An 18,274-nucleotide genomic window follows, 5' to 3' on the forward strand; every position below is an offset into this window, starting at 1 on the left:
AAGGGTTCCCTTTTATCCACATCATTGCCAGCATTTGTTATCTTGTCTTTTTATAATAGCCACCCTAACAGGTGTGAGGTGATATCTCACTGTGCTTTTGATTTGTAGTTCCCTGATGATTAGTTATTACTTTCATGTGACTATTGGTCATTTGTTTTTTGTTTTTGTTTTTGTTTTTTAAAAAATATATTTTATTGATTTTTCACAGAGCGGATGGGAGAGGGATAGTTTTAGAAACATCGATGAGAGAGAAACATCGATCAGCTGCCTCCTGCACATCCCCCACTGGGGATGTGCCCGCAACCAAGGTACATGCTCTTGACCGGAATCGAACCTGGGACCTTTCAGTCCGCAGGCCGACGCTCTATCCACTGAGACAAACCGGTTAGGGCTCTATTGGTCATTTGTATGTCTTCTTTCAAAAACAGTTTATTCAGGTCATTTGCCCATTTTTAAATTGAGTTATTTGTTTTTTTTGCTATTGAGTTGTACGAGTCCTTTGTTTATTTTGGATATTATTTCCTTTGGGAATATTCGATTCGCAAATATTTTCTCTCATCCATAGGATGCCTTTTCATTTTGTTGATGGTTTCCTTTGCTATGCAGAAGCTTTTTAGTTTGATGTAGTCCTACTTGCTTACTTTTGCTTTGGTTGCCTTTGTTTTGGGGAAAATTGTAAAGGGTACATGAGATGCATATTATTTCTTATAACTACATGTGGATTTAAAATTATCCCAAATTTAAAAGTTTAATAGAAAATAGCTTTAAGGTGCTTATGGCACATTCTCAAGGATAATTATATTATCCATTCTTAAATGCAGGATACCAGTTTTTTAAGTAGTCTTCATCTAGTTTATCCACATTCCACCTTTGTTGGTGGTCAACCCATGAAGAAAGGCAGATTTAGGTAGACAAAAGGAGAAATGTCTTGAGGTTTTGAAAAACACAATAACAACATATTAATATTTTAAGAAGATTGTGAAGTGTACTTGAAAGTTTGAGATCACAGTGACATAAACAAGTATCTATGACCTAAGAATAAATGCATCCTTTGGTACTTTGAAGTATAAAAAAAACCACACACACACACACACACACACACATAGAATTAAATTACAAAGCTAACACACTTGTTTATGCAGCTGGTCTTTTTTAAAATTGAGAAACTTTAAACCTACAATTCCAATAGGCTTACTGGTGACACCCCAATCCTTTGAAAAAGAAATGAAATATCATAAATCATCTGACCATTCTTAAGCTTAGATTTTTATCACCACTCAGATGCTTTAAAAATAAAAAGCAATATGAAAGGATAAGGTCTTGTTTTGTGCCCTATAAAGTTTAATATAGAAAATAAGCCCTAGCCGGTTTGGTTCAGTGGATAGAGCCTTGACCTGCGGACTAAAGGGTCCCAGGTTCAATTCCGGTCAAGGGCACATGCCCAGGTTGCAGGCTCGATTCCCAGTGGGGAGAGTGCAGGAAGCAGCCAATCAATGATTCTCTCTCATCACTGATGCTTCTATTTCTCTCTCCCTCTTCCTTCCTCCCTGAAATTAATAAAAAATATATTTTTAAAAAAGAAAATAAATCATACTATTAAATGTCATTTAGAATCCTAACCTCAATACTTAGGATTAAATTGGCATAAAATTCTTGGTCGTTCTCATGAGAATTGATGCAAGTAGAGTAGCTTTTCTTACAAAATATTTCAAAACTCTGGCACTTACTGAGATAAATGAAGCAATAAGGCACTGGAATTGCAACTGCGTATATTTAAGTACTTCATATATGCAACCAGATTGTTATCTTGCTGTATATCTAGCACTATGAATTTCTTATCTGGCATCCAAAGGAATATCTGAATACTTATAAAGAGTAAAGGTTGGGGTAGGCCCTTTTAATTTTAAGCTACAACTTTAGGACCACATATAGCTACAGAGTTCAACCTATATTTTCTGACAAGTTGATTTAATGAAAAATGTTCACAAATTTTGCAAGAAATGTTAAAATAAAAAAATCTGTAAATACTTTGAAATGTTTAAGATACAACAGAAGAACAGTAATATCTAAGTGTTAGCCACAGAACCTGAAAATTTTTATTATAGCTAACTTTCAAGAAAATAAATGGTGGGAGACCTACTCCATGACCTGATGAAAGGTACTTTAATAATTGGTCAATGTTCAGTTCAAGTGACATTCTAATTCATAAGTGTGCATTCAGAAGCCCCCTGGACTAGCAGTGAGGCCTATATAAGACTGTAACCATTTTAGATTTCAGCAGTTTTTCTAATTCATTTTAAAGATACAGCTAACAAATCAGCAGCCTCCAAATAACAGCTTAACCAATGTCACATCCCTATCAAGCTGTGTACAGGCGTTTGATATAACACTTGAATAAATGACCTAATTAATGATATCAGAAAGCCAACTTATGTCTTGCATATCATATGGTTGCACATGAAGAATTCTTAAAGATTATCTAATTTTTAAAATGTATAATGTTTCCTATTAAATTATTATTAAGTACTGAATATATACCAAACAATATTATAACATATATGTAAGTTAAAAGAAAAATTAAAAAAAAATGAACACCTTTATTCCCACTACCCAGTTTAGGGAATAAAACATTACTAGTAACTTTGAAGTTACCTATATGGCTCTTCCCATTCCATTTCCAATCCTTGCCATGCCTTTCCTCCAATGACCCTGAATTTTTCACTTTGCTTTACTTTATCCTACATATTTCTAGTTAATATAGTGTTTATTTTTGCAATATTTTGGGTGGAATTATACTGGTTGGAATCATATTGGGAATATTATTATATGTTCATGAGATTCACCAATCTGGTATGTTTGAATATAGCACAATTTATGACTTCTCTTGTTGATGGATATCTGAATTCTTTCCAGTGTTCTGGAACATTGTCATGCATATTTCTCTGTGTACATTTGCAAGTGTTGCTATGTTTCAGAGTGAAATTTCTGGGTTGGTATATATAAAAGTTATTACATAATGACAAATTGTTTTATATTTTTTATCCAATTTCTTTTATATTTTTTTATCCAATCTCTTAACAAGGGTAAGAGAAGGCAGGATGCTCTATATCCTTGCCAGCACTTTTCCCAATCTTGTGGATATAAAACAGTATCTTCTTGTGATATTTTTTAAAGCTCCTTTTCATTCCTTTAAGTGAAATTTACATAAGATGGCATGCACAAATCTTAAGTATACCATTCCATGAGTTTTAACAAATGCATATAGCTTGCAACCCAAACCATTACCTCACTCCAAAGGAAGTTTCTTCATAATCCTTGCCAGTCATTCCCTGCTCCATCCCACTCTTTTGACTCCATCCCTCCCAGATAAATTTTGCTTGTTCTAGAACTTCACAAAAATGGAGTAATACTGTATTATTATTATTTTCTTAATCCTCACCTGAGAGTATTTTCCCACTGATTTTCAGTGGAAAGGAGGAGGGGGCGGGGAAGAAAGAGAGAGGAGAGAGAGAGAGAAACACAGATGTGAGAAAGACACATAGATTGGTTGCTTCCTATACATACCTCAACTGCGGCTGGGATTGAACCTAATCCCAGGTTCAAAGCCCTTGACTGGTAATGGAGCCCTCGGTACATGGGCCAACACTCTAACCACCACCCAGGCCAGCCAGGGCTGTATGTATTCTTTTGTATAAGACTTCTTTAGCTAGTTTAATAGATTCATTAATGTGTTACAGGGATCAGTAGTTTGTTCCTTTTTATTTCTGAGTAGTATTCTATTTTATTAATACGCTATAGTCTGTTTACCCATTCTCTACTAATGAACATCTGGGATATTTCTAGTTTTTGGCTTGTATGAACAAAGCTACATGTATATATCATGTATGTCTTATGAATATCTGTGTGTGTGTGTGTGTGTGTGTGTGTGTGTGTAGTTATATTTTCATTTTTTTCTGAGTAAATACCTAGAAGTAGAATTGCTGGGTCATCACATAGTATATGTCTAACTTTATATGAAATTTCCAGATCTTTTCCCTAATAGGTGGTACCATCTAACAGAGTGTATGAGTTTCAGTCACTCAACATCCTTACTAACATTTGTTGTTATCAACCTATTTAATTGCAGTCATGCTCGTGGGTATCTCAGTATCATTTGAAGTTGCATTTCCCTGATTAATGATGTTGAACACATGTTTAGTGGCCACTTCAATATCTCCTGCTATGGAGTATCTATGTTATAAAGTAGCTTTTCAAATAATTTCTCTCCTAACCTTCCCCTTTTTTTTTCTTTTTTGAATGTCAGGCTACAAACCATTCTTAGTGCCCACTGTTCTGAGCACTGAGCGTAGAAATAGCCACTTCCTCTGTGCCCTGGTGTCACAGGTGCAGCACGGCAGCCGAGTCTGTGGTGCCGCAGGTCCAGCACCCACAGGGCAGCCTTTTTTAAAATTTTTATTTTGGATTGTTTTTTTATAAAGTTGCAAAAATTTTTAAATCTATGTAGCCCTCTGACAAATATATATTTTGCACATATTTTTTTCCCCAGTCTGTGGCTTTTCTTAATGGTATTTTTGATGAGCATACATTTTTTGTTTTGTTTTTTGATAAAGTCTAGTCTGTAATTTTTTTTCTCTTATGGTTATTGCTTTCTGCATTTAAATCTCTGCTTACCCCCAAGTCATGAAGATATTCTCTGATTTTTTTCTAAAAGCCTTCTGGTTCTAGCTTTTACATTTAATCTATCACAAATTAATTTTTATGCAAGGGGCAAGGTAGGACTTGAGAATTATTTTTATTCAATATAAATATCCAGTTGTTCCAGCACTATTTATTTAAAAAACTTTCCTTTCCCCACTGGGTTGCTTTGGATTTCGCTGAAAATTAAATTACCATAAACTGTGGGTCTATTTTGGCCTTTCTGTTTATTGATTTATTTATGATCCTTACAGCAGCACACACTATCTTAGTCATTGTAACTTAGTCGACATAACTTTTAGAATAAGTTTTTCAATATGGGGGGAAAAAGCCTGTAGGATTATGATAGGGATAATGTTGAATTTATAGACCAATTTGGGGAGAACTGTCATCTAATTAATTCTGCCAATCCATAAACATGTCATCTCTCTTCACTTATTCAAATCTTCTTTAGTTTTTTTTCAGTAATGTTTTATTGTTTTTAATAGAGACTTGTTAAAGGTTTTTAAGTGTTGTACTTTTATTAAAAGTGGGATATAGCCCTGGCCAATGTGGTTTAGTGGTTAGTGTGTTGACCATGCTCACCAAAGGGTCCTAGGTTCGAATCCAGCCAAGGACACTACTTGGGTTGCAGGTTCCTCACTCCAGTTGGGATGCATGCAGGAGATAACCAATTGATGTGGGTCTCTCACATCGATGTTTCTCTCTCTCTTTATCTCTTCTCATTCCCCATTTTCCCTCCCTTACACTCTAAAATCAATGGAAAAAATATCCTCTAGTGAGGATTAACAACAAAAAAAGAGGGATATAGGCTTATTATTGATCATCTCAATTCAAAACTACTTGTTATTTATTAGAGCTGCTCCAGCATATACTTTCTCTGTGGAATTATTAAATACATTAAAAAATCTGAGCAATTCCGTTTATTAGTATATTCTGTATAGTAAGCAAGTCAAGAATTTCTAAAAATGGGATAAGTACTCTATAACTTGGCAGTAAAATAAAGTAATGGATTTAGTACCAAAGCATTCATGTTGGAAACAGGATCAGAAAATTTTTATAATCCACTCTCATTTTGAATATATTTTGTGATGGGGAAAGAAGGGAGTTAGATATATGATTACTTTTGTCTGAAGTTACATTGATCCTTTAAGCACAAGACTCTTGTTACTTAACTGTTCCAAAGCCAACTCTTTTTCTTTTTCTTCTTTTTTTTTTTTTTTTACTTTTGGCCCACTTAATCATAACCAAGGGTTTCAAGAAGAGAGTAAGGAGTATTTAGCTTTGACGTTTGAGCAAATACAACACAAGCTCCTTTTCCTTTGCTAAAGACAGGCCTGTATCCAAAGACTCTTAGGTTTCCCACTTGGCTTTCTTTCTTTTGTAACTTACTTGTCTTACTTATTCCACTTCATTGTTGTTCATTTATCTCATTCTCTCCTTCTTCCTAGCATCACTAATTTCATTCTCCATATCTTCAATAACTGATTCTTCAGAATTCTCTATCAGGATCTGAAAACAGACAGAACAAATTCCTCATCATCACCACTCCAACCCTAAAAAGCAGACCTCTATGTTTGGCCTTTGCTTGCTTCTTGGTGGCTTCTCTTCTGGTTTCTCCATATGCCTTAATTTCTTCCTATGAGCTTCTTGTCAAATCTGTCCTCTTCTTGAAGTCTTTCTTTTGCTTTATTAAGGTTGACACTTCTATAATGCTTTTCCTCAGTATCTTTCACAATGGATTTCTACATTGGTGGCTAACAGTGAACCAAATTCCCTTTGTCAGCAAATGCTATTTCCTTATTCACTTAAAATGTTTCATTACTTTTTTTTCTGTTTGTTCCTGTGACTTTCTTGATTTTCTGGGCTCATCAGTATTAAGAGCAGATTGAGTTTGAGGCCCTCTTATTTGTACTACTTTCTCTCTCGTTTTCCCCTCATCTGCATCTCTTCCTGCTCCTCTTCCACCCCCTTCATTAGTAATACCACTAGCCAGTTTGTCCCTGTCCTCCCCTGCTTCTGGTCTCTTCCCACCTTACTGAAGGATGGACAGTTTCTCCCTGGTGACGGATAGAGCCCTAAGCTCATTAACAATTCTTTGGTCAGTTGTTTCTACAATTTCTGATAAATTTTATCCAAATTATCATAGCAAGTCCAAGAGACATAGCATATTTGGGTAAAGGTAACTTGTTCAAATCAAATATTTCTTCATCCTTCATCAGGTATACTAACATATGTAGCAAACAAAACACCCCTGAGCTCTTTAATTGTTAATCCTGGACTAAAAAAGATTCCAGTATTCCTCCCCCCCACACCTCTAGATTCCCATAAGTTTCTCTGGATTGGTTTTTATTTCCTTACTAGAGGCCCGGTGCACAAAAATTTGTGCACTCGGGGGGGGGGGGGGGGTCCCCTCAGCCCAGCCTGTGCCCTCTCGCAGTCTGGGACCCCTTGGGGGATGACCACTTGCTGGCTTAGGCCTGCTCCCCGGGGGATTGGGCCTAAGATGGCAATCAGACATCCCTCTGGCAGCCCGGCAGCCCTCAGGGGATGTCCACTTGCCAGCAGGGAGCAGGCCTAAACTGCAGTCGGACATCCTTAGTGCTACTGAGGAGGCAGGAGAGGCTCCCACCACCACTGCTGTACTGGCAGCCATCAGCCTGGCTTGTGGCTGAGCAGAGCTCCCCATGTGAGAGCGCTCTGACCACCAGAGGCAGCTCCTGCATTGAGCGTCTGCCCCCTGGTGGTCAGTGTGTGTCATAGTGACCAGTCATTCCCAGTCTTTCTGCTGTTAGGGTCAGTTTGCATATTATACTTTTACTATATAGGATAGAGGCCTGGTGCACGGGTGGGGGCCGGCTGGTTTGCCCTGAAGGGTGTCCCAGATCAGGGTGGGGGTCCCGCTTGGGTGCCTGGCCAGCCTGGATGACGGGCTGATGGCTGTTAGCAGCTGGTCACACCCCCTTCAGGGTGGGGGTCCCCACTGGGGTGCCTGGCCAGCCTGGATGAGGGGCTGATGGCTGTTTGCATCTGGTCAAACCCCCTTCAGGGTGGGGGTCCCCACTGGGGTGCCTGGCCAGTCTAGGCAAGGGGTTGAGGGCCATTTTCAGGCTGGTGGGTGACTGAAGCTCCCAACCTCTCCTTTTTTTCTTTTTTATTCTGGGATTTATTTACCTTCTATAGCTGTCACTGGAGCTGAGAGCCGGCTCCAGCTCTGAGGCCCAGCTCCAGCTTGAGGCCTTGGCTGCTGAAAGCAGGTATCTGGGGTTTGTTTGGCTTCTATAATTGAAACACTGTTGCAGCTCCACCTCTGAGACCTCGGCTGGCTGAAAGCAGGTATCTGGGGTTTGTTTAGCTTCTATAATTGAAATATAGTTACTTTCGGAGCTGTTGCTTTCAGGCTCAGAGCTGGGCCGCGGCAGGCGGGTAACCTTGGCTTCCTCCATCACTGGAGCAAGCAAGCCTCCTGTTCGCTTCAGCTGCATGGCTGCCGGCCGCCATCTTGGTTGGCAGTTAATTTGCATATCACCCTGATTAGCCAATGGGAAGCGTATCGGAGGTACGGTTAATTACCTTATTTGTCTTTTATTAGATAGGATAGGCACTTTCTTCTCAATAAGAACCATCCTTATTTTCTTCTGAGGGAAGCAAAATTAATAAAGCTTCATATCTACTTGGCAAGTCTATTTGCTCTATGAATATGAGTTGGCATTCTCCGGGCAATCAAACGCAAGAACCCAGTTCATGGCCTGCCTATCCAATAGCCTGGTCGCAGTATCTATTGCAAAGAACACTGTTAGCACCCTTGCAGATAAACCTCTTACAGACTTCCACTTTTCTCATCTGCTGCTGTCAACCACAGAAGTCAAGAATAAAAGTACCAGAGTACAGGCAGAAGAAAACCTGGTTTAGATACGGACCTCTTTACAACTGGGAAAAAATACATATATTATACACCTATTTAGATGGCTTCTCAAAAAGGAATATGAGATACAAATTTTTTACCATAGCACACAAACTAGGTAGTTTTGTTCCAAAGTGACAGGGGTGATATAGTTTACTTTTCTCACCAACCCAAACATATTCAGAAATTTTCAAACTCAAGCATACAAGGTCATTTACAGATTTGATTTGTTTTGCCTGGAAAAAAACAAAGTTAACTGTTTTGGAAGAAGATTTTTGCATTCACACTATCAGCTGAGTCTATGTCCAAGATTCTTCATTATAACCTAACTTTTGGAGGTTGTTATGAACACTTATTGGTTCACCTTTGAGTTCAAATAGTGAAACTTGTATGCAAACAAGTATATTTATGTGGTTGATCTTCTCAAACATCTTGTCTCAGATCCTTTCCATCAATGAAGAGATTGTTGAAAAGCTCATGATCCTTTCCTGCTTCTTGGAAAACCCAAAGGCCTGAGAACTAGATCAGTTCTCATAGGTAGTATTACCAGAACCCATAGTCATCTGTCAAAGTCTATTACAGATGGTAAAAAAAAAAAAAAAGTCAAAGTCTTGCTAGATCCCATTCTAGAAGCTGCAAGTACATCTTTAGTTAATAGCGCCTCAATAAAGATGCAAAGGAATAATTTTTTAAAAAATATGTGTCCAAGTCTTATTATTGCTGCAGAATTACTTTACAGTAGCATCCACAGGATATGTTTTCTTTCTTTTTTAAAAAATGTATCTATTGTTGAAAATATTACAAGTGCCCCCCCTTTTCCCCATTCAGTCCCTCCACCCCAAATCCAACCTTCCCAGGTCTTCACCACTCTACTGTCTGTGCCCATAGGCCATGCATATAGCCATCTAAGTTCCCCAGTTAATCACTCCCCACTTACTCCCCAACCCCAGCCTTCCATCTGAAATTCATCAGTCTGCTCCATGCTTCTATATCTCTGGATCTATTTGTTTATCAGTTTATTTTGTTCATTAGATTCCATATATGAGTGAAATCATGTGATACTTATCTTTCTCTAACTGGCTTATTTCACTTAGCATAATACTCTGCAGGTCTATCTATGCTGTTACAAATGGAAATAGTTCTTTCTTCTTTACTGCTGCCTAGTATTCCATTGTGTAGATGTGCCACAGTTTTTTTATTGACTCATATGCTGATGGGTATTTAGGCTGTTTCCAAATCTTAGCTATTGTAAATGGTGCTGCTGTGAACATAGGTGTGCATATATTCTTTCTGATTGGTGTTTCGGGTTTCTTAGGATATATTGCTAGAAGTGGGATCACTGGATCAAATGGGAGTTACATTATTAATTTTTATGAGGAAACTCCATACTGTTTTCCATAGTGGCTACTCCAGTCTGCATTCCCACTAGCAGTGCACTAGGGTTCCCTTTTCTCCACATCTTTGCCAACACTTGATGTTTGTTGACTTGTTGATGATAGCCATTCTGAAAGGTGTGAGGTGACACCTCACTGTCGTTTCAATTTGCATCTCTCTAATGTTTAGTGATTTTTTTCATATGTCTCTTGGCCATCTGTATGCCCACTTTGGAGAAGTATCTATTTAGGTCCCTTGCCCATTTTTTAATTGGATTGTTTGTCTTCTTTTTGTTAAATTGTGTGAGTTCCTTATATATTTTGGAAATTAACCCCTTATCGGATGTATCATTGGCAAATACATTCTCCCATACAGTGGGCTCTCTTTTCATTTTGTTAATAGTTTCTTTTGCAGTGTAGAAGCTTTTTATTTTGATGTAGTCCCATTTGTTTATTTTCTCCTTAATTTCCTTTGCCCTAGGACAGTGGTCTGCAAACTGCGGCTCGCGAGCCACATGCGGCTCTTTGGCCCCTTGAGTGTGGCTCTTCCACAAAATACTGACTTCTGTGCATGGGCCACGAAGATTCAATCACACTGTACATGCACGCCCACACGTGGTATTTTGTGGAAGAGCCACACTCAAGGGGCCACAGAGCTGCATGTGGCTCGCGAGCCGCAGTTTGCCAACCACTGCCCTAGGAGATGTATAGGCAACATATTGCTATGAGAGATGTCTGAGATTTTGCTGCCTATGGCTTCTGCTAAGATTTTCATGATTTTGCAGCTTACATTTACGTCTTTTATCCATTCTGAGTTTGTTCTTGTGTATGGTGTAAATATCCAACACCATTTTTTGATAAAGACTCTTAGCAAAGTGGGAATAGAGGGAGCATACTTCAACATAATAAAGGCCATATATGACAAACCTAGAGCAAACATCATACTCAGTGGACGAAAACTAAAACCATTTCCCCTAAGAACAGGAATGAGACAGGGATGCCCACTTTCACCACTCTTATTTAACATAGTACTGGAAGTCCTAGCCACAGTGATCAGACAAGAAGAAGAAATAAAAGGCATCCAAACTGGAAAGGAGGAAGTAAAACTCTCATTATTCGCAGATGTCATGATATTATACATAGAAAATCCTAAATAATCAATAAAAAACTAGTAGATTTAATAAATGAATTGGGCAATGTAGCAGGATACAAAATTAACACCCAGGACTTGATGGCATTTTTATACAACAATAATGAATTCTCAGAAAGAGAAATGAAAAAACAAAAACACAATAATCCCATTTACCATTGCATTAAAAAATTAAGATACTTGGGAATAAGCTTCACTAAGAAGGTAAAAGATCTATACTCAGAAAATTACAGGACATTGAAAAAAGAGATAGAGGAAGATACATTGTTTATACAGTGTTTATGGATTGGTAAAATTAACATCATTAAAATCTCCACACTACCCAAAGCAATCTATAGATTCAATGTAATCCCCATTAAAATACCAACAGCATATTTCACAGATCTAGAACAAACATTACAAAAATTTATATGGAAGCAAAGAAGATCCCAAGTAGCTGTAGCAATATTGAGAAAGAAAAACAAAGTTGGAGGAATTACAATACCAGATATCAAGTTATACTACAAAGTCACTGTAATCAAAACAGCCTGGTACTGACATAAGAACAGGCATATAGATCAATGGAACAGAACACAGAACCCAGAAATCAACCCAAGCCATTATACTCAATTAATATTTGACAAAGGAGGCAAGAGCATACAATGGAATAAAGACAGTCTTTTCAATAAATGGTGTTGGGAAAATTGGCAGGTACATGCAAAAAAAAAAAAAAAAAGAAGAAGGAAAAGAAAAGAAAAGAAAAGAAGAAAAAAAAAGAAAAGAAAAGAAAAGGAAAGAAAAGAAAACAAAAGAAAAGGAAACAAAAGAAAAGGAAACAAAAGAAAAGGAAACAAAAGAAAACAAAAGAAACCAGACAACAAAGGAATAATTTTTGAAAAAAAACTATTTCCCTGTTGACTTACTTAAACTTGAATGACTGGGTGAATATAAACATCTCTAAGTTACCTATTATTTTTTTGAAAATCTTTTAAGTATACTCCATTTTCTTACAATGAATGAAATCTGAGACTGAAATAATTTTCCACTTATAAATAACTCAACCTATTTGTCTGGCTCCTCAAAGAAGTCTTTTTTCTTTCAAATAAATCTTTATTGTTCAGATTATTACAGTTGTTCCTCTTTTTTCTCCCCATAGCTCCCCTCCACCCGGTTCCCACCCCACCCTCTGCCCTTACTCCTGCCACCCACTGTTCTCATCCATAGGTGTAGAATTTTTGTCCAGTCTCTTCCCACACCCCCCACACCCCTTCCCCCCCCCCCCCCTGAGAATAGTCAGTCCACTCCCTTTCTATGCCCCTGATTCTATTATATCCACTGGTTTATTCTGTTCATCAGATTATTTATTCACTTGATTTTTAGATTCACTTGTTGATAGATGTGTATTTGTTGTTCATAATTTGTATCTTTACCATTTTCTTCTTCTTCCTTGTCTTAAAGGATACCTTTCAGCATTTCATATAATACTGGTTTAGTGGTGATGAACTCCTTTAGCTTTTTCTTATCTGTGAAGCTCTATATCTGACCTTCAATTCTGAATGATAGCTTTGCTGGGTAAAGTAATCTTGGTGGTAGGTTCTTGGTATTCATCACTTTGAATATTTCTTGCCACTCCCTTCTGGCCTGCATAGTTTCTGTTGAGAAATCAGCTGACAGTCGTATGGGTACTCCCTTGTAGGTAACTGATTGCTTTTCTCTTGCTGCTTTTAAGATTCTCTCTTTGTCTTTTGCCCTTGGCATTTTAATTATGATGTGTCTTGGTGTGGTCCTCTTTGGATTCCTTTTGTTTGGGGTTCTCTGCGCTTCCTGGACTTGGAAGTCTATTTCTTTCACTAGGTAGGGGAAGTTTTCTGTCATTATTTCTTCAAATAGGTTTTCAATATCTTGCTCTCTTCTTCTGGCACCCCTATAATTCGGATGTTGGTATGCTTGAAGTTGTCGCAGAGGCTCCTTACACTATCTTCATATTTTTGGATTCTTTTTTCTTTTTGTTTTTCCGGTTGGGTGATTTTTGCTTCTTCGTATTTCAAATCTTTGACTTGATTCTTGGGATCCTCTAGTCTGCTGTTGGAACTCTGCATAATATCCTTTATTTCAGTCAGTGTATGCTTAATTTCTAGTTGGTCCTTTTTCATAACCTCTAGGGTCTCACCAAATTTATCGGCAGTCTCACTAGATTTCTTGAGGGTCTCACTAAATTTATTGGCGGTTTCTAGAAAATTCTTGAAAAACCTTAAAAGTGTGGTTTTGAACTGTATATCCAGTAGTTTGCTTTCCTCCATTTCTGTCATTTGTGACTTGTTTCTTTGTCTCCGCATTTTTTATGCTTCCCTATGTTGATAGAGTGGCTTTCTGTGTTAGGTGTCCTATAGGGCCCAGTGGCTCAGCCTCCCCAATTACCTGAGGTGGACACTCTTGTGCACCCCTTTGTGGGCTTTGTGCATAGTCTTGTTGTAGTTAAGTCTTGATTGTTGTAGGTATCACTGGGAGGAATTGACCTCCAGGCCAATTGGCTGGGAGAATCAGCTGTGTCTGCAGTGGGAGAACTTCTGTGCTGGAGACACCCTTCTGGGGCAAGACTTGCTTCAGTGGGGCTTTGGTGCTCACTGAGTCTGCCTCCTGAGTGTGTCCCTTATGGATCTGAGAAATTGTAATCTGGATGGTCCCACTCTGACCACTGGGTACACTGGCTCTTGGATCTCTAAGGAGGTGCTAATTTAGCCTCTGCCTGAGGCTACCCAGCAGGAGCTATGGAGAGATATCTCTTCTTTGTTTGGGGTTTGGAGGTGCCTAGATGAGGCCCAGCTCTGAAGCAATGCAAGCTGCTGTGGGGCCTTGGGTCTTCTTTTGGAAGTTCTGGGTCTCTCTGATTTAGCTGCAGTTTGTTAGGTAATTTTCAGGTTGCAAAGGGCCAGGCCTTTCATATGCAAAAGCCTCTGTGCAGAGCTTGGGTGGGGCGGGGTCTCAGGGGATCAACAGGATGGAGCAAGCAGTTATGGCTGCTCCCCCGTCCTACCCTAAGAGGCCCCGCATCTCAGTGTTCCGGTAATTGCTGCAAGCACCTCTGAGAGAAAGCCGCCCTCGAGTTCTGCCTGATGCCAGACAGTCCAGTTTCTCCCGGTATGAGTCTGGGTCCCCAGAGACTCACCCGGAACTGGAGTTCAGAGCATTCGGGAGTTTGAGACTCCCTCCCGATTGAAAAAGACAACCGTGTCCTCAGCTACCAGCCCTTTGCACGTGCGCCTCTGTACCTCTGCAATTTACTTCCAAACCTCCTCTGAGTCTCAGTGCTTTTCTCTTTCCTTCTAGTTGTAGAATTTCCACTCAGCCAGCCTTCCTGTGGTTCTGGATGATGTCCCTCAAAGAAGTCTTTCTTTAGCTCTGAGGTCCAGCAACTTTACCAAACCCAGACACACAGCATGTCCTTTCAATATTCAGATTCTAGTTGTATTTTATTTCAAAAAAGCTTAACCTCTAAACCCTGGTTTTACATCATTGGTTTGGGAATCTTGAATCTGCAATTATATATATGATGGATCTGCTCTGTTTGTCTTCTATATCAGTGGTCCACAAATAGAGGGATATTTTAAGCTATATGAAGGCTTTCCAGAAGATATGTGGGCATAGATAGTGTTTTTAAAATATGTTTTTATTGATTTTAGAGAGAGAAGAAGGGAGAGGAAAAGAGAGAGAGAAAATTTGATGTGAAAGAAAAGCATGGAAAAGCTGCCTCCTGCATGCCCCCTACTGGGGATTGAACCCCAAACCTGGGCATGTACCTTTACTGGGAATCCAATGGCTGACCTTTTTGGTGCATGGGACTACACTCAAAGGAGTCACACCGACCAGGGCGGCACATAGTTTTAAGGCAATACAGTCCAGATGCTCAGCTTCCATTCTTCCTATTACTGATCATTCTGGGATTATACCTGCAGCTAAAGTATCATTGTATCTTGCCCTCCTTCACAATCACTCTTTTCCCACTTTCCAAAGAAATGCATAACACTCACTAATCCTGTCTAGTGCATTTCCATGGATCATAAAAACCCTCTAGGATGCAAATCTGTAAATCCTCCTTTAATCAAAGGACTACAATAAGGATGAAATGGAATATGTGGGCCCATGTTAGTGTATCATCCTATGTAATAAAAGCCTAATATGCTAAGTGCGGTCATCCGGTCGGCCGTTCAACCAATCAAAGCGTAATATAGTAATGATATGCTAAGGCCGCTCAACTGCTCGCTATGACGTGCACTAACCACCAGGGGCCAGACAGTCGACCAGTCAATCAGTCGCTATGATGTGCACTGACCACCAGGGGGCAGACGCTCCGACCAGTAGGTTAGCTTGCTGCTGGGGTCCAGCTGATCGGGACTGAGCGAGACGGGGTCGCACACACCCTGGAGCCCTCCTGCGATCCCTCCCTGGCCCCTATCGTGCACCAATGGGGTCCCTCGGCCTGGCCTGCACCCTCTTGCAATCCAGGACCCCTCGGGGGATGTCGGAGAGCAGGTTTTGGCCTGATCTTGCAGGCTGTGCACTGGGCCTCTAGTAGATGTATAATAGAATGAAGCAGTAGTGCAGGCATTTCTACTTAAGGACTTTACCTCTTCAATACCATTATCATTGTAAAAGAACCATCTCAATTCTGGGATACTTTAGCAAGCACAAAAAAAATACTGAAAGCAGAAGTATTTATTATGCCCAGGCCGCACATGGTAAGGCTCTGTGCTTTATCTATTTATCTATATTAGAATTAGAATTCAGAGTGTGATGGTTGTCATGAAAGATATGTTAATATGTTATTAACATACTTATTTAAGTTAAAAAATCAAGTTTGACCTTTACTGCCAAAGAAGTCTGAGTTGAAAAACAGGTTTGAAGACTGGCTTTGTCAGTTAGGTTAAATGGCAACCATGTCCCCTAATTTGAGTGATCTACTTTTATTGCTGCAGGCTTTGATAAAAATACATTTCAAACATATTTGAAATAAAAATTTCTCTAAAACGTCACATACTGGAAAATATGTATTAAAATTAATAATGTTTCTAAACATCCCTTTCTAAGTATATTGGAATAAACAAGGTGCCTCTAAGTAAAAGAGTAGTATGTACAACAGTCATTTGATAAATCTTAGTTAAGCCTTTTTGATAAACTTCCCTAAACTCAGAAAGTGATCATAAATTCCTTTGCAAGTCAGGTGGTTTCCAAGTCTTTGCTCTCTACAGAGGAGTGAGTAATTGGGTTGTCAGTGGATCATTAAAATAATTTATAGATCATGATGAAAAAAGTTAAGAAATGATACAATTCTGACATATCATAAACAATAATATTTTAATATTAAAGGTGTTTCATCACTCTTTTAAGTATATATTTGACCTGACTCACTTCTCTCATTTCCAATTTCTATGAACTCACTATTTGTCTGTACCATCTCTTTTCTTTTGCACTCCTTCCAATTTTGTTTTCATTTCTTTGGTAGGTTTGATTTTTCTTCAACTTTTTACTGAGTTCTGCTTCTAATTTTATGATTAAACTTAATTATAATTATTAATTTATAACTTATAAGTTAACCATTTTCCATTTTGTGTATAATGTGAGGTATAATTTGTGTATAATCCATTATTACTCTCTTTCATTGAACAATTTCTTGCCCCAGTTGTTGCTGATGGTCTATAGAAATGCAATTGCCTTTCCTGTGTTGACTTTGTATATAAAATCCTTGCTAAACTCTAGCTAATTCTAAGAATTTAGTGTGGAGTCATAAAAATCTTCTATATAAACAATTATATAATTTGACAATAATGGCCATTTTTTTCCTTCCTTTTAGTTTTCCACCTTTTCTTTTGGGTTTTTTTCCATCCTAGTCTGCTGGCTAGAATTTCTGGTACAATACTGAATAGAAATGGTGATATCAGGGAACCTTATCTTTTAAGAGTTAAATTGTATCTCTTGATGCCCGGAGATAATTTTAATATAATCAGAATAAGGAAAATAAGTTGCTTTTGTTTTGAAAATTTCTGTCTTGGAGATAGCAATATCATTTTTTTAGTTTAAAATACTAAAATGTTTATTCAAAAAGCATAAAATATATAACACAAAGAAAAGGAAGTAACATTAAGACATAAAACAAAAGCAATATGACATTGTTATTAAAACAAAATAAAAGCTATGACATTAGTCTTATTAACCTATACACTATTTTTTTAAATTTCTTTTTTGTTTCACAATTTACCATAGCTAAGATTTGGAAACAATGTAAGTGCCTATCAGCAGATGAGTGGGTTAAAAAACTGTGGTATATCTACACAATGGAATACTACACCACTATAAAAAAAGAAGGAACTTTTGACCTATATACTATTAACATCGTCCCAACTTTGCTTTTCCGTGGTGTCACAGGGTAGAGCTGTCTCTGAGAAGTGGCTGCCCAGCCAGAGTCTACATTTCCATATCCTCCCCTGCACCAGTTGTGGCTTTGTGAATAGTTCTCCCCAAAAGAATGTCAGTTCTCAGGTTGAGGCTTTTCAGAAACCTGAGGTGAGGTATATTCATAGTCTCTTTCTTCACCTGCTTGAGGACTAAAGGCTCAGGTTATAGGTCAGGAATGCCTTCAATGCATTGTTTCATTAACAATAAATACACTTAAACTAGGTTTAAGCTGTTATATTTTTTGGAGTCCATTTATTATAGCAGTTAGCATTCCATAACTAAAATAAAAATGGTATCTTTAAATGGGGTGCAGACCAAACAAAAAATCTAAAATATCTAGCAACAGCTTAGCAACCAGGCAGCAGGAAATGAAGAAACTGAGTAAAGGATGGAAAGATAGTTATGTCATGCAGTCACAAAACACTTCATAAAAAAACTGCCTGCCAAAGGGGATCCATAGTGACAAAAGCCAAAAAGTGGTTGCCTCCAGGGGAGCAAAGTGGGAAATTAACTGGAAAGGGGCATCCATCTGGGGTAATGGAAATGTGCTATATGTTATTTTGGGTGCTGGTTTACACAGGTGTACACAATTAAAAAAAACCCATTGACCTGAATGCTTAAGAGCTGTGTAAATTATACCTAATTTTTTTTAAATGCCTGAGATAGATTCAAAGGCAGTCTTGCCTACCAAGTCTATAGCTATAAGGAAAAAGAGATGGGAAA

General features: G+C 38.3%; 1 protein-coding gene and 1 non-coding gene across 5 annotated transcripts in view; both read right to left on the reverse strand.

Annotated features, from left to right (window-relative positions):
* ZNF438 (zinc finger protein 438) overlaps positions 1-18,274 on the reverse strand; it is a 206,984-nt gene that overhangs the window by 60,943 nt on the left and 127,767 nt on the right. For 3 of the 4 annotated variants that reach the window (XM_070428853.1, XM_070428835.1, XM_070428825.1), the window contains one exon: positions 6,088-6,207. The exons of the other annotated variant lie outside the window; for it this stretch is intronic. The gene's annotated coding sequence lies outside the window, so the exon portion shown is untranslated. The remainder of the gene's footprint in view (positions 1-6,087; positions 6,208-18,274) is intronic. 4 annotated transcript variants of the gene reach the window in all.
* LOC139001392 (small nucleolar RNA SNORA43) lies at positions 4,295-4,429 on the reverse strand. Its single transcript, XR_011469986.1, has one exon. It is a non-coding gene; the product is annotated as a small nucleolar RNA SNORA43 (small nucleolar RNA).

Source organism: Myotis yumanensis, unplaced genomic scaffold (assembly GCF_028538775.1).
Source record: "Myotis yumanensis isolate MYYU_CA2020_CCGP unplaced genomic scaffold, mMyoYum1.0.hap1 SCAF_1, whole genome shotgun sequence".
NCBI classification, from domain to species: Eukaryota; Metazoa; Chordata; class Mammalia; order Chiroptera; family Vespertilionidae; genus Myotis; species Myotis yumanensis.